The following is a 15,972-nucleotide window of genomic DNA, read 5'->3' as shown; positions in this document are numbered from 1 at the left end:
ATGTGGCAGCAGCCATCCTGAACATTATTTAGGCCGTGGTTTAAAAAAGTCAGGTGTGGCTTGCTTTACTCCACAGACGTGGTCCTGAGGAGTTGCATGCAAAGTGAATTTTTTAAAATTGAATCATCATTTTAATGCAGTAGGGGAGCTCACTATTTAAAGGAACCTTTCATGGAATCTTTCTGTAATGACAATAATTGGCTCCAGATTTATGCATTTTGTAAATTGGCATTTTCTCATGCTAGGTTTTCTTAAAGTGGAATCTATCTGCTCTGTCTCTCTCATGATGCCCCATCTCATACTTAGTCACCTGTTAGTATTAAATGACTTCACATAGAAGAGTTAAGGACAAGTCAAGAGCAGACAATGGCAAATGTAGGGCAAGCTGCTCCTCCAGAGGCTTTGAAAGACATTGCTAATCAATCCCAGCACTTTTCCCAGCTGAGCCTGGATGGACCACAGATGCCGTCTTAAGACAGCACTGTAGGCAACCAGAACTAATCAACTGAAGTTGGTTCAAAGGATAAAACACATTTGCCATTCAGGGCACTGGCTCTGCATTCCCTCCCTCAGGCCATGTAAAAACTGGTTTGAATCCTAAATCAGTAGTCCCTTCCCTAACCTGGAACGGAACGAGAAGTCTCCTCACCCAGCAGCGTAAAGGGCCCAAGGGGAAAAGACCGGTGAACCTACCACAGCCCACCCTGCAGGACACACCGGCGTGCCCCTAAGGGTCACAGAGGCCCACAGTGCTTCACAACTAGTGTGGGCCACACACACGCCCGCAAGCTAATGATGGACCATCTTTTTGGAGCAGCAATTTGGCTAAATGATTTTTCTGGGGGAAAAGCATAAACTTTGATGTTAATGTTTTCTGCATATTAAAACAAACCTGGATATATTAAAGAGTAGATTGAAAAATGAGCATGGATTTTAAGATCAAAAAGCGACCCCAGAGAAAGCCAGTGGTTGCATCAGCTCCATCCCCAGTCCTGGTGCGTCTTTTCTGGCCTGATTCGTGTGCCACTGTAGTGGACAAGGCGGAGCAACTGGTCAAGGATGTACTGAAACAAATCTTTCTTTCCCTTGCCCTGGCCAAGCAAGCAATATGAGAAAGGAAATTTAGAAGATCCCTTTATATGTCGTCTTCATTTCACCAAATGTTTCTGGAGCTTGCGCTATGTGCCAGGCATAGTGAGAGGTGTTCTCGTGAGCATTTGTCATGCAGTCCTGGCAACCACCCCGTGAGATACTTGAACAGATATTACATAAGCTGATAACTACTGAGGCCAATAAGCGTGCTTCCTGTCACTGTGATTTGAGACTGCCAGTGTACAGTGCTCTGCCAGAGGTTTGGTGACATTGCAGGTCAACCCCATCCCCCTGCCCGCAGTGATTACATGAGAAAGCATCCAATATACCACAGAAAACCCTGAACGTGGCTAGAACCCTCACTTGTCAACACCCACGTCCTGTTAGATTTCTAAGTACAGATGATAACTCAGGCAAACAGATTCCTGTTTTATAAGTAGTCTTTAAGGAAAATGATTAAAACAGTGCATACGTATATTCAGATTTCTATCTTTTGCCTACAATCACCACAAACAGCAGTTGGCAATGAAAATAATTACTTACCCTGAAATGTCAACAGCTTCTCAGCACAGAAAAATATAAATCAAATTGTTTAGATTAACAAATGCAGACTTATCATTTGTTAATATGAGAAATGAAATGTTTTAACTGTAAAAAACATCACAGATGAAAGACCCAATTTGCAGGGTATTCTGCGAGAACCACAAATTATCTTTCACAACCACTACAGCTCATGAGGGGTAATTTGCAAACGCCTCACAGATTAGTTTCAGCTGTTTATTACTGCTGTCATATTCATAGATTCCCCCTATAAAAATGCCCTTCCATCATAGAGCCTTGCTAGGGTACACTGTGAACAAAAATGATGTTGACTGTTGATTGTTTCTGAGAAAACCATCTACAATATAGTATTTTTTCCCCATCATATTTAGTGGGACGGTATGACGATAGCCTGGTGACTTTGGCTCTGCCAGAGATCACAGATTCACAAGAGCAGCCCCCAGGGATGCTGTAGCTGTCTGGCTTGAGGCCTATATGGACGCAGTATGAAGAATGCACCCTGTCACAGAGGCTGTGGAGAAAGAAGACCTAGGGTCACATCTACACCTGAAGAACTTTTAAAAATTAAAGCAAACATCTCTGACCCCGCAGGACAAATCTCGTGTTTCTGATGATAACATGCCAGTGGACAGCTGGGTGTTTTATTTTTCCTTACAAACATGAAAAACTGAAAACTGATTCACACTATTTCCTCCCAAAGGTTCATGAAAATCAAACCTCATTACTCGAGTTAACCAAGTTGCCCCAAGAAATAAGACACTTCTGTCTTAGATCCTAAATATCAAAGGAAGTGGCTAAATCAATTTCTAAAATGATATAGCTATAGCCCACATGAATATAACTGCACAACTGTTAGAAACCTTTCTGTGGCAGATCAGAAAATAAATGTTTACAGTTTGATCAAACCCACCAGTGTGTCCATTGTTAAATACTAGTAGTCAGAAACCTACCAGCAAATGACATTCCACCCCCACAAGGCAGCATTAGGCTGTGAATTATATGTACAACTTCAGGGAACTATCCTGTTTTCCTTTTTGATGAAAATGCTTCATGATAAGTATTTTTTATGCTCAAATTGCAATGAGGTCTCAAAGAAACCCCCATCCTATTCAGAGAAGCAGCTTCATAATCTACCAGTCTCCTCTCAGACGCTAGACTGGACTATCCACCTACTTTTCACTCTGATGACACTAAATATTCATTTGGGTGAATAGGATGTCACCTAGTTACAAAGTTGTCACCATCAAAGAGACCCTGAAAAAGAACCAGAGGGTTGGGAGGTGGGAAGGTCCTTGGAGAGCATTTAGTCTAGGCCTGGCAGATTTCAGGATAGCTGTGACTAGCCTCCCTGCCCATTTCAGACACTGTTAACAGATGAGGACAAACTTATCTACTGAGCCCAGCTAAGGCCACAGACTCCTTCTAAATCTGTTTCCTAGGTACCCGCTACTGATCAACTGGAGTTGACATATGAGATTAAACCTATTCGTTACCCTGATATAGTTTCATGTCCTTATTTTACAAATGGGAAATTGAAGCATGGAAAAGGAAAGGGACTTTTCCAAAGTCATACAGATAATTAACTGCAGGCATGATAAATACAGTTGCAGGAGCATGTAGGTAGCATGGATGATACACTCCAGCCCCACTATTCTGCACTCGTTCTGTGTGAACTACAACACGAAGACTATGGCATTATTATAGTAATGCTGTGGATAAAGACAATTAGAGTACACCACCACAACATTTACTGAGCACTCGATTTTGTGCCAATTGTTTTCCAAGCATAATATATTCGTTTTCCCTAAGCCTCGTACTGACCAAAACATTTGGGCTTATTATGGCCACATTACAGATGAAAAAACAGGACGATTGGGTTTGAGTCATTTGTTGAAGGTCACACCACTAGTAAGTAGTGGAGTAGGAACTTGGATGCAAGTCTCTCCAAGGCCAAAACCTGGTCACATTTTGGGATATGAAAGGTCTAAAGAAGTCAGAGTTGGGATCCCTTCCTGCCACTGCCAGCCCTTGATTTAAAATATGGCAGAGAAAGAAATCCAACCACCAACCAGTATGTCCTTGCGAGAGCTGTTCCCACCAACACCCAGGAAGCCAGCTGAAAAAGCCAAGGCAAAATGGGAAAATTAAGATTTTTCTATCACCCAAGACTATGCTAGCCTGGAAAAGATGTTCTAGGCTGGGAGGGGAAGAAACTCCACTGCACTCTCTCGTAGCTATATGAGAAAAACGATAAATTAGGTGCTGGCCAATTCACAGTATTTGCCATTGAAATACTTATGAGTACAATGAGGTTCCTAGAAATTAGGAATACTGGTCAATGATATCCAAGTCTCAAGGAGGAATGCCCACTACCGAAAGTAAAACAAGACCTTCAGACAGATGAGAGTCTGAAGGAAGCGATTAATAGTCTACACTACTCATCCTTATGCTGCTTTTCCTTTCTCTGAGAGAGTGGGCTTCAAAAACCAGAGGGAAACCATTCTCTCCTATATGTAGAGCATCTGAGGACTCCTACAACCCCGGCTATCAAGACCACTTGCTATCTTCATCCACTAGAGATGAAGAATCTCTACAATGTAGCATATAACAGAATGATAACAGGAAGGGAGGACAATAAGATATGCACACTCTAGGGACCATAGTTTTTAATCTACTGTTTCTTACAAGGAATGAAAACTACAGACTACTTTGGTTTGTATAGGCTAAGCAGTCAGATCACCACGCAGCAGGAGGTGGCATCCCTTACCAATCCTGCCATGCCACACTCAATGGAAGATATCTGGACACTGGACCTTTGTCTAGGGGCTGTGTGTAACAACCAGCCTTTCATATTAGTCTCCAAGTAGTACTCTAAAGTCAACAATAAAGGACACTCCAGGGAGAGTGATTTATCCTGTTCATTGGCAAATACCCCATACTTTAATGATGATTAAAATTAAGAAAGATACCTAACTTGGAGCCCATTAAAAGATACTTAGGAAAAAAAAGGAAGGAAGGAAACACACTGCCCTCAAGATGCAGAAGAAGTATGAAAAATCTATTTTAAAACATATCCCAATACAACTTTTAAAGTTTCTGAGTGGATTTGGTGCACATTATACCCACTCACAATCCATTGGCCAAATCATGTCATATGACTAAGTTCAGAGTTTATGAGGCACAGAAGTGTACAACTCCAGTAGGAAACACTGCAAGTGACATGGCAATGGGCAAGGACATGCCATCTCCTTACAGGGAAGGGAGGAGTTAATAATTGCAAACAATCAGAACATAATAATAAAATAAAATAATGACTAGTGATAGTAAATAATAAGCAAATAAGTAAGTGACAAATGAATAAAATATACCACAGTCATCATCAGAGGTACAAAAGAAACATAGCAACATATTGAATTAGTGATATAGAATACACAATATGGAATACTCCCAGATTATAGAAGGGGGAAAAAAACGTGAAAACAATAGAAGATGATTGAAACAAAGGAGCAAGAGTGAAGAATCAATATGTAGATAACTGGCTTTCTCCATAAACAGATTAGAATATATCAAACAGAAGAAAAAAAAATCGGCCAAGGTATTTTCCTGAGTTACAGAAAAACTCAAGTTATGTAGATCAAGAAAGGCTTACTATAAAACAGATTAATGGGGGAAAAAATCAAAAGTTAGTCTAGGTTAGTGTGTGGCACATATAAGTCTCAATTAGTTTAAATCAGAGAAAAATAAATTAACAAATAGATTTGGGTAAAATTTTCAAATTTAAAGAAGAAATTAAAAAAATTTAAACCTAGAAACCAAACAAATAAAGACAAAACTTAACAAGGCACCAAACTGAGATTGCAATGTTCAGACTTGCAAGGACTCAGGGAATACGATAACTTCAGAAAAAAAAAATATATCTCAAGATACACTTTAATTGATTAGGAATGAATTATAAAAAGCTAGAGGAAAGGACGGTGGAGGAAGTATGTGAGAAGGACTTAAAAATGTGGAAGTCATGCCATTAAAGTGACAGCGATAAGCACTAAAATCAGTGAAAGTTAGAGTTAAATCTCAGTGGTTTTGCTAATATGGCTACAAAACAATACAAAGCCAATAATTTAACAAATTTCTAAGCACCAACTTCATGCCAGGCAATTTTCTAAGTATAAGAAATGAAGGAGAGAACAAAAAAATATAAAGTACATGCCCCACAGAACTTAACATCTAGCGGAGGCAGAAGATAAACAAATTAAAAATATATTAGGTGGGAAAAAAGCAGGTGTGAGTGAAAGTTACTGCTGGGGATTTCTTTTTTATATATGATGATCAGAAAAACCCTTGCTGAGAAAATATTTGAGCAGAGACCAGAGGGAAATAATGGAACTGGTGATGAAGATAACTGGAGAAAAATTTTCCCAGGGAGAAGGCATAGCAGATACAAAAGCCTTGAGATAGGAGCAACATTAGTATATTTGAAGAGCAACAAAGAGGCCCTGTGGCTATGTTTGTGTGGACAAAGGCAGAAGTAGAAGGAGATGAAGAGGGGAACTAGGGGTTGGTAGGACCTCATGGGTTGTGGCAGGAAGCTTTTAAGACGATGCTCAATGATTCCCACTTCCTGGTACTCATGCCCTTGTTTAATCAGCTCTCCTTTTTATTTTATTTTATTTTTTTGCCAAAGAAATATGAATGATGTGTCATTTCTGGGTAGAAGCATTCAATTGCTAGACTAAGGAGTCTGGAATGTTGGGTTAATACCTGTAGGTATAAGATAGCTGTCCTTGAGAGTCACCTGTACCGATAAGTGTACTTTTTGAAAGCAAGAGACAAGCTTTTGTTGTGTTAAGTTGCTGAGCCCTTGGGGATTTTTGTTGCTGTAGGCTAACTTATGCTATCCTGACTAATATACCATCTAGTGCACTTGAGGGGAAAATGCCTCTAATAATAAATATATTTTAGTGGCACAAATTATTGACAAATATTTTGTTATCAAAATTAAAATAAAAAACCTCTATTGAAAAATAATCTATTATCGTCCCAGTAATTTAGTGTCAAAATCTTAGAATTATCTGTGATTCTTCAATCTTGATAGTCACATTTAAAGACTGGCTAAGTTCTACTGATGTCAGAAGTGGAGAGTGGAAAGGCTGGAAAACAAGATTGTGGCTCATATTCCTGTTTTCTAAGTTGCTAACAGATGTTTGGGGGCAAGAGAGTTAATATCTATGAGTCTCTGTGTTTCTATTTTTTGTTAATGAAAGTTGGGCTATGATATTAAAATTAATTTTCAGCTCTAATATTCTATGTTTTTTTGAAATGTTTCTCAAATGAGATTTTTGTTTTGTTTGGTTGTGCAATCACCACTCCCTGAGGGTGGGCTGGATTTAGTGCCTTGCTCCTGACAAAAATGGAATATGGCAAAAGTGATAGGACAGCACTTCCAGGATTACATTACCAAAATCCCTGGCTTCCACCTTACTCACCTCTCGTTTGTTCTGAGGGAAGTCAACTAACACATTGTGAACTGCCCAGTGGAAACATCCACGTGCAAAGAAGTGAGGGAGGCCTCTGGCCAACAACCGGGTAGGAACTAAGTCCAACAACCCAGGAGGCACAGAATCTTGCTGATCTCATGAATGAATGTGGAAGTATTTTCTCTGCTTGTTGAGCCTTCAGATGAGACCACAGGTATCAATAACACTTTTACTCCAGCTTCATGAGGGACCCTGGGCCAATAGGACTCAGCTTCACTGATTTCATGCTTCACCCAGATTCCCGCCTCACAGAAATTTCGAGAGTGTAAATGTTTGCAGATTTAAGCTGCTAAGGTTTGGAATGATTTGTTCTGCAGCAGCAACAGATAACTAAAAATGGACCATTGTGAAAATGAATTGTAGCGTTTAACTCTGGGTAAATTGGGAAGTCAATAGAGTTTTGAATAGAGGAGAGACATGATATTACATACCTTTTAATATGATTGCTGTGTGTCCTATGAAGAATAGATTGAAGGGGCCAGAGGTGGAAGAAAGCAGGGGAAACAGGATGGAAAGCCATGGCAACAATCCAGGGAAGAGATGGGAGTGACCTGGCCCAGTGGGGTAGCACTGGAGGTACTGAGAAGTGGTCAGATTCTGTACATCATTTGAAGAAAGAACCAACAGGATTTATAGATACATTGGTTGTGGGTAGGAGCAAAAGGGAGGAGTCAAGAATGACTTCAAGATCCTGATTCAAACAAAGAGTAAAAAAAAAAAAAGTGTTTTTGAGACAATGAGGAATTTGAACACTGACTAGGTAATGGGTAATTAGGAATTCTTATTTTTAGGTGTGGCAATGGCATTTTTATATTAAAATACAAAGAAGTCCTTATTCTTTAAAGATATATACTGAAATATTTACGGAGGAAATGATTTAATGACCAAGATTTGACTTAAAGTAATATGGGTGGGGTGGAAGTGTCCTGGGGTGTTGAAAGGCCATGAGGCTGATAGCTCCTGGGATTAGATAAAGACACATGGAGTTTCTTTTTATATTTCTGCTTACTTTTGAGTATATTCAATATTACACAAATAAATTGTTTTCAAAATGACTCCAAAGTTTGTGGACTTGTAAATAACTAGATAAGTAGAATGATCTAGATCAGCAAGGCTGCAGAGAAAGAGAGGAGGGTGAAGATGTGAATGGAACTGGGACTTGAACTTGGAATCTACTGCTTTTGATAGGTAAGCAGCGAAGTAGGTGAACAACCAAGTAAAGAGATACTTCAAGGAGAATGTGATCAACATGACCAGTGCTGCTGATGGACCAAGAAAAATGAACATTTCAGGCAGATGGGTGGCTTAGTTGGTTAGAGCGTGAGCTCTGGGCAACGGGGCTAACGGTTCAATTCCCACATGGGCCAGTGAGCTGTGCCCTCTGCAACTAGAATGAAGTCAATGAGCTGCCGCTCAGCTCCTGGGTGGCCAGATGGCTCAGTTGGTTGGAGCGCGTACTCTTACCCACAAGGTTGCCGGTTTGACTCCTCAACTCCCGCAAGAGATGGTGGGCTGTGCCCCTTGCAACTAAGATTGAACACGGCACCTTGAGCTGAGCTGCCGCTGAGCTCCCGGATGGCTCAGTTGGTTGGAGCACATCCTCTCAACCACAAGGTTGCTGGTTCGATTCCCGCAAGGGATGGTGGGCTGTGCCCCCTGCAACTAAGATTGAAAGGAGAACAACTTGACTAGGAAAAGTCCTGGAAGTACACACAGTTCCCCAATAAGGTCCTGTTCCCCTTCCTCAATTAAAAAAAAAGAAATCTTAAAAAAAAAGAAGAAAAATGAACATTTGAAGTTCAACTTTGGATTTGGTAATGTGGAAGTTATTGGTAATATGGATGAGAAATGTTTCACTGTGGATGAAACCTGATTGGAATGGGTTCCAGAGAGAATGGGAGACAGGAAGTGGGAAAGGTATACAGCATAAAAGAGTGAGAAATGCATAACACAAATAAAATCACATAACAACACAAATTATTGTAGCTTAAAAATCTGAATATATCAGCAGAATTCTGGAAGATGGTAGAAGAAGGCTAGTCAAGAAAAAGCATATAAAATGACCATGAACTACATTTTCACTTGGACATTTCTTTTCATTTTCAAAGACAATTGTACACTGTCATCTGCCTGAGCCGGGTTACATATAATTTGTCCTTGAAGTAGGAATGACATTCAGACAGTAACCCTGCCCTCGCGCAGATCTTTTCTATTCTATATAGTATAGAACCTAGGGGTTCTTGGGGAGTACGAACTTTGGGAGGCTATGGGAATCAAAAGCCTTTGATCAGCACTGTCCCTTTCCCTCCACAGACTGGCCAAAGCATTTTCCATGAGCAGGGAAGTCCAGGCGGACACTGCCAAGCTTATGTTCCCGCTACAGACTCTGCTCATGCCCGTCCCTTCTTCCCAGGGAGGAGAAATGCACACCAGCTCACTTATCCTTTGTGGGCCCTTCACTTAGCATGAGTCATATATATTCCTGTCTTAACGGAGATCAAAATCCCAACAAGGTCATGAAGAGATTTGCCTGGATAAAGTCAGCTAAATAAATCCCCAAATCTCTTATGAGCCATGGAAAAAAAAAAAAAAAAAATCTGAGAAACTGTTTTCCACCAAAGCATGTGAGAGCATTTCCAACGTTCTACCAAGTATTATGCTGATTACATCGTTCAGAGGTTTATAAACCAGAGCGAAGATTAAGTAAATCACTGTCTTGACAATGAGAGCATGCATTTTTAGAAAGCTTAGGATCTCTGATTGGGATTTCTGTGTAACCACGTACACAAAGACATTAGGTGCAACTGATGGACACAGTCTGATACCTGGAGTTCTGTCTTCAGCATCTACTAATATAGCCTCTGATTGAAATATCCACTTCACTTTTATAAGATACAAGGATGGTGAAAGAAGTGAGGGAACAAGTCAGTGTTTTATTTATTTTTTTAATGGACTGTGATGTAGTTTCATCTAAAGCAGGGGTTGGCAAACTATTTTCTGCAAAGGGCTAGGTACTACATATTTTTACCTTTGTAGTCCACCGAGTCTCTCCAACTCCCCAGCTCTGCCATTTTAGCAAGGTGCCATACACAATACTGGCATGGCTACATGTCAATAACACATTATTTACAAAAAGATGGTAGCTATTTGACGAGGCACTTATCTTCAGAATACATAAAGAACCCTTCTATCTAAACAATAAAAAGGCAAATGACCTAATTTAAATACAGGCAAAGGATCTACATAGACGTTTCTCCACACAAAGATATGCAAGTGGTCAATAGGCCCATGCAGAGATGCTCAGCATAATCAGTCATTAGGGAAACGCAGATCACGTCACATCCACTAGGATGGCTAAAATAAAACAAGACAGATAATGGTACGTGTTGGTGAAGATGTGGAAAAACTGACACTGTCATAGGCTGCTGATTGTACAATGGTGCAGCCACTTTGGAAAACAGCTCGGCAGTTCTTCAGAATATCAAACATAGAGTTACCACATGATGCAACAATTTCACTCATAGGTCTCTACCCAAGAAAATGAAAACATATTCACACAAAAACTTGTACATAAATGTTTATATCAACATTATTAATAACAACTAAAAAGTGGGAACAACCCAGATGTCCATGAAATAAAAGAAGAAAACAATTGTGTGTGTGTGTGTGTGTGTGTGTGTGTGTGTGTATGGAAATCTAATTTGGCAATAAAAAAAAAAGTATTAACACACACTACAACATGGATGGACCTCAAACACACAAGCTAAATGACAAGCTGATCACAAAAGGCCACATATTGTGTGATTGCATTTATATTTCGTGTCGTGAATAGGCAAATCCATAGAGACAGAAAGTGGATTAGTGGTTTCCCGGGGCTGGGGTAGTAAGTGAGATATTAAGAATGAAAGTGTGGGTATATGGGGGGTTCTTTTTGGAATGTTGAAATTGTTCTAAAATTATATTGTGGTCATAGTTACATAACTTCGTCAATATACTAAAACCCAATGAACTGTAGACTTTTTTCTTTCATGTTTTCGAATTTATTTAAAGAATACAAAAAAGTGCATCTGAATGATTTAAAAAAAACACACCAAAATTTGTTTTTAAATCAACATATGCTCCTGCACCAGGCCATATGAAGTCTAAAAGATGGCTCAAAGACATGTGCTGACTTCTAGACAAACTGTTTAATATTACTGAATTTGATACAAGAATATGTGAAGTTTCTATTTCTCGAGTGGTGATGGGCACCTCATAACTGCTTGCTCAGAACCACTCACACACCGTTTTCTCTCCCTCTCCCCCACACTCTTGCCTCAGTGACACATAACACAAACTTGGGAGACATGAACTGTATACTTTAAACAAGTAAATCTTGTAGTACGTGAAATATGTCTTAAGAGAACTGTAAATAAACAAAACAAGACAAAATAGGTGGTAACCTAGATTTGGTCCACTGGGCTGTAGTTTGTCAACCTCTGTTTTAAGGCATAGGTACATAAAAGTGTGAGTTTCAAAGTTTTACTACGAAACATGCCAAGATATTATAATGACATTTCCTATGCAAGTTTTCACAGAGAACAGCACATGGCAATAAGTGTGGGCTAGTGAGTGGTGGTGGATGGAACAGTCATTCTTAACAATACAACCACACCAGTAATAATTCAGCAGCTAATCATTACTGAGCACTCAGCTATAAGCATTTACCTAGTACTTTATATATATAACAACATTGTATATTATATGAGTTGTGATAAAAAATATGGTGAATGTTTAAATAAAATAAAAATTATTCCAGTAAAAGACACATTGCCATTAATCCTCCTCAAAAATACTCCCCCTCACTTCAAATACACTTATCCCATCGTTCTTGCCACTTTCTGAAGCAGTTCTGAAAGTCCTCTTTCATGAGTGTCTTTAGTTGTGCTGTCATGGCTGCCTCCGTGTCTTAAATCGATTCAAAACGTTTACCTTTCATGGTCATTTTGACTCTGGGGAAGAGTCAGAAGTCATACGGTGCCAGATCCGGTGAGTAAGATGGATGAGGACACACCGTAATGTTTTTATTTGACAGAAATTGCCGTACCAAAAACGATGTGTGACATGGAGCCTTTCTTTTGTGATCACAAAATATGGTGAATGCTGCTGCTGAGTGCCATCCAACAGAAAGACAGGGATCCTTCAATGTGGGAAACAGTGTGTCGAACCTTAGTAACAGTGTGTGACTAGTTTCAACTTGTTCAGTGCAGTAAGTCAGGTGTGAGTTGAGAGAAAGTGTGTTTTAATATGTGCCATAAATCATCCTCCATCATGACAATGCTCCATGTCACACATCATTTCTGGCATATGGCAATTTCTGTCAAATCAAAACATTATGGTGTATCCTCATCCACCTTATTCACCAGATCTGGCACCTTGCGACTTCTGGCTCTTTCCCAAAGTCAAAATGATTCAGGACATCGAGGTAGCCATGACAGTGCTACTAAAGATACTCACAAAAGAGGACTTCCAGAACTGCTTCAGAAAGTGGCAAAAATGATGGGATAAGTATGTTCGATGCAAGGGGCAGTATTTTGAGGGGGATTAATGGCAATGTGTTTTTCACTGTAATAAATTTTTTTTATTTAAACATTCACCATATTGGTTTATTTTTGTTGTTGTTTTCTTTTTTTGCAAATTGGATAAACACATTTATTTACGTTTAAAACAGAGTCGTGCCAAACACCAAGACGGCCTGTACAAAAGTACTCCATAAATATTCTAAAGCAAACGCAGAGTTGCTTTCCTGTTTATTCAAGTGTAGGTAATGGAGTGGGGATGGATCAGGGGTCTACATGGGCCACAATGGAGCTGGCTCAGAGACAGTGTACTAGGCATACTAGAGACATAGATTCTATTTTTGACTTCAAAAAATTAGGAAACTAGTTTTTTTCCACATAAATGAAACACAGATATATAAAGAAATCAATATAAAAATCTATTCACATTTTAAAATAGATTAAGAGAGTTTGGGACAATTTTCCAAATGGAGTAGAACTTAGTAGGTGGTTAATGGTGTATATCAATACTTTTTCTCTCAAACCTTTTTCTTAACCATTTTTTCTTATTCTGTTTCTATTTTCCTCTATGAACATTGTTTTAGTTTTTGCTTTCTTTTTCTTTTGGATTTTTATTTATTTTTTTAAAAAAGCATATTGTTTGATAATACCTTGCACATCAATTTATTTCTCTTACAGGAACCAAAGGGGCACCCTAAAGCCAGACAATCTGAGTGTAATAAATATTACATTATTGATTAATGATGAAACAAATATCCATTTCTTAAAAGCTAGGCTGTTAGAAATCCAACCAATCAACCTCATTTTACAAACATGAAAACTCTGGCTCAGAGCAGGAGCAGAGAATGGCTCTGTGCTCATTCCTAAATCCTTGGTTCACATAAGCTTTAATGTTTAAATCTCACCATGATCTTCAAAAAAGGGGCCTTAAATTGCTGATACAGAAAATGCAAGCCAGGTATGAGGACCTGTTACCCTAAAATTCGGCTGCTGATTTTTGGGTTGGGAGATGTGTTGGGGCTTTTGACTAAGGTTTATAAAAGGACAGTGACTCTTGGAAGTGAGTGTCCTGGAGAGTTAGCACAGAGGATCCAGTTTCTCAAAATTCTAGGCTATTTTTATTCCTAGAGCGGTAATCTTCACCATGACCTTGTCACTGGCTATTGTGGTATGCAGAACAGCTGTTCTACATGGCAAACGCTAACTCCAATTCTGTTGCAGGCTTAAAATACAATGTGATCAGTAGCTGCTCACTAATCCACTTCTATAAAGTGTGTTGTTGTCAGTCCTACTGGCTTAGCTCTCCTTTTGCTCCTGCATTGCACCCATTTGTCAGATTACAGAAACAAACGCCAAACACATAAAAAGCCACTAATAAGACATATTGCAGAGGATATAAAGCATGAGTACTTTTAGAGCAAAATAATGTTATATAATTTTAAAGTTATGGATATGCTGCATTTTCCTATATTTGTAATTCTCTGTTCTGTTGTAAAGGCCTTTAATATTTAAATAAATAAATACGTGAATAAATGTATAAAATATGAAAGTTGGTAAAAAAAAAGAAAGAAAGAAAGAAACCCACCTCAGGGGACATTTTGAGCAAAGGTTTGCCTTGGGTTCCCCTCCTCCCCCCGAGTAATGGGTCATGTGGCCACCTGCCCATCAGTCCTGCTTTTAGATCATCTAAATACACCCGAACCCTGAGAGATTCACTCATTGTCAGAGTACCCACCTGGAACATGGCCACAACATGTATGAGGGGTCTCATTCAAGATTCTTGGAGAAGTCCATTCCCTTTGCCTGGAATGCTCTTCCCACCAGTCTTTCCATAATGGCTGCCTCTCATCATTCAGGACTCTGCTTATGTCACCTCCTTAGGGAGGCCTTCCCTAAGACCCTGCACCCCCAATCTGGAGACGCATTGCCCCACCACACACCCATACACACGTATGTATGAACATGAGCATGCATCCCTGCCTTTACACTGCCAGCCGCATTTCATCTCTTTATCCTGATGTGTTTTCTACAGAGCATTTACCACTACTGGAAATTCCCGCTTCTCTCCTTTCCTTCACTCATGCCATATTTCTCTGTTGTCTTTTATCTCCCACACAAATGGAAGCTCTCCTTTGGCAGCAACTTGGTTTCGCTGTGTTCTCAGGGAGCATTGTAGCATTTGGATGGAATGATTCTTCATGGGGCAGCTGTCACCCCAGCTTCTGGGTGTAGGATACCAATAGTGCCCTCTCATGAATAACAAATAATTCCTCCCCATTCTATAATGCCCACGGGGGTACTTGTTCACAGCTGTATCTCCAGCACTAGGTATACAGCAGGTGCTAGATATATGTGTATTGAATGATTTTATTTAAAAAAGAAGAAATGAAACAAGATCTGTCTGCCTATGAGCCTATAAGGGAAAACACTGAATTTGACACAGCCATGAGCTGGGATTACCTGTCAGTTTAACCCAGCATTTCTAAATTTTGCCCCTACTGACATTTTGGACGAGATAATTCTTTGTTTTTGTGGGGGCTGTGTGTGCCTTGCAGAACGTTTGGCAGCTAATGGTCAATGATGTTAATCAATCTCTTTCCTAGTTAGCTGGTTAAAATGAAATCTTTTGTCCTATCATCAAACCTTTCTCTTCATCACACTGCCTTGAATTATGCAAATGAGACTACATAACCCACATTTTAAAAATTCATTCAAAGAAATGAATCTATTGTGGTCTATATTCCTTGCAAAGGAACAGACCGGCAGATTAGAGCACTCCCGCCCCCAAATTTACTAAAAATCATTGAATTTTGTACTTAAAATAGGTGAATTTTTGGTATGTAAATCAGACCTCAATGAATCTGTTTAAAAAAAGTTTCTGTAAGAAACTGATGCCTAACGGACACATAGACCAATGGAACAGAATAGAGAGATCAGAAATAAACCCACATCTGGATGGTCAATTAATCTACGACAAAGGAGGCAAGAACATACAATGGGGTAAAGAATGTCTCTTCAATAAATGACATTGGGAAAACTGGACAGATACATGCCAAAAAATGAAACTAGACTACTTTCTTATACCATATACAAGAATTAACTCAAAATGGATTAAAAACTTAAATGTAAGACCCCAAACCATAAAACTCCTAGAAGAAAACATAGGCATTAAACTCTCTGACATTGCTCTTAGTAATATTTTTTATGGCTATGTCTCCTTGGGCAAG

General features: G+C 39.4%; 1 protein-coding gene across 3 annotated transcripts in view; it reads right to left on the bottom strand.

Moving 5' to 3' along the window:
- CACNA2D3 (calcium voltage-gated channel auxiliary subunit alpha2delta 3) overlaps positions 1-15,972 on the bottom strand; it is an 829,919-nt gene that overhangs the window by 133,680 nt on the left and 680,267 nt on the right. The window lies entirely within an intron of this gene.

Source organism: Rhinolophus sinicus, linkage group LG10 (assembly GCF_036562045.2).
Source record: "Rhinolophus sinicus isolate RSC01 linkage group LG10, ASM3656204v1, whole genome shotgun sequence".
NCBI classification, from domain to species: domain Eukaryota; kingdom Metazoa; phylum Chordata; class Mammalia; order Chiroptera; family Rhinolophidae; genus Rhinolophus; species Rhinolophus sinicus.
Note: the sequence above shows the minus strand (reverse complement) of the source record. Positions and strands in the feature narration are given on the sequence as shown.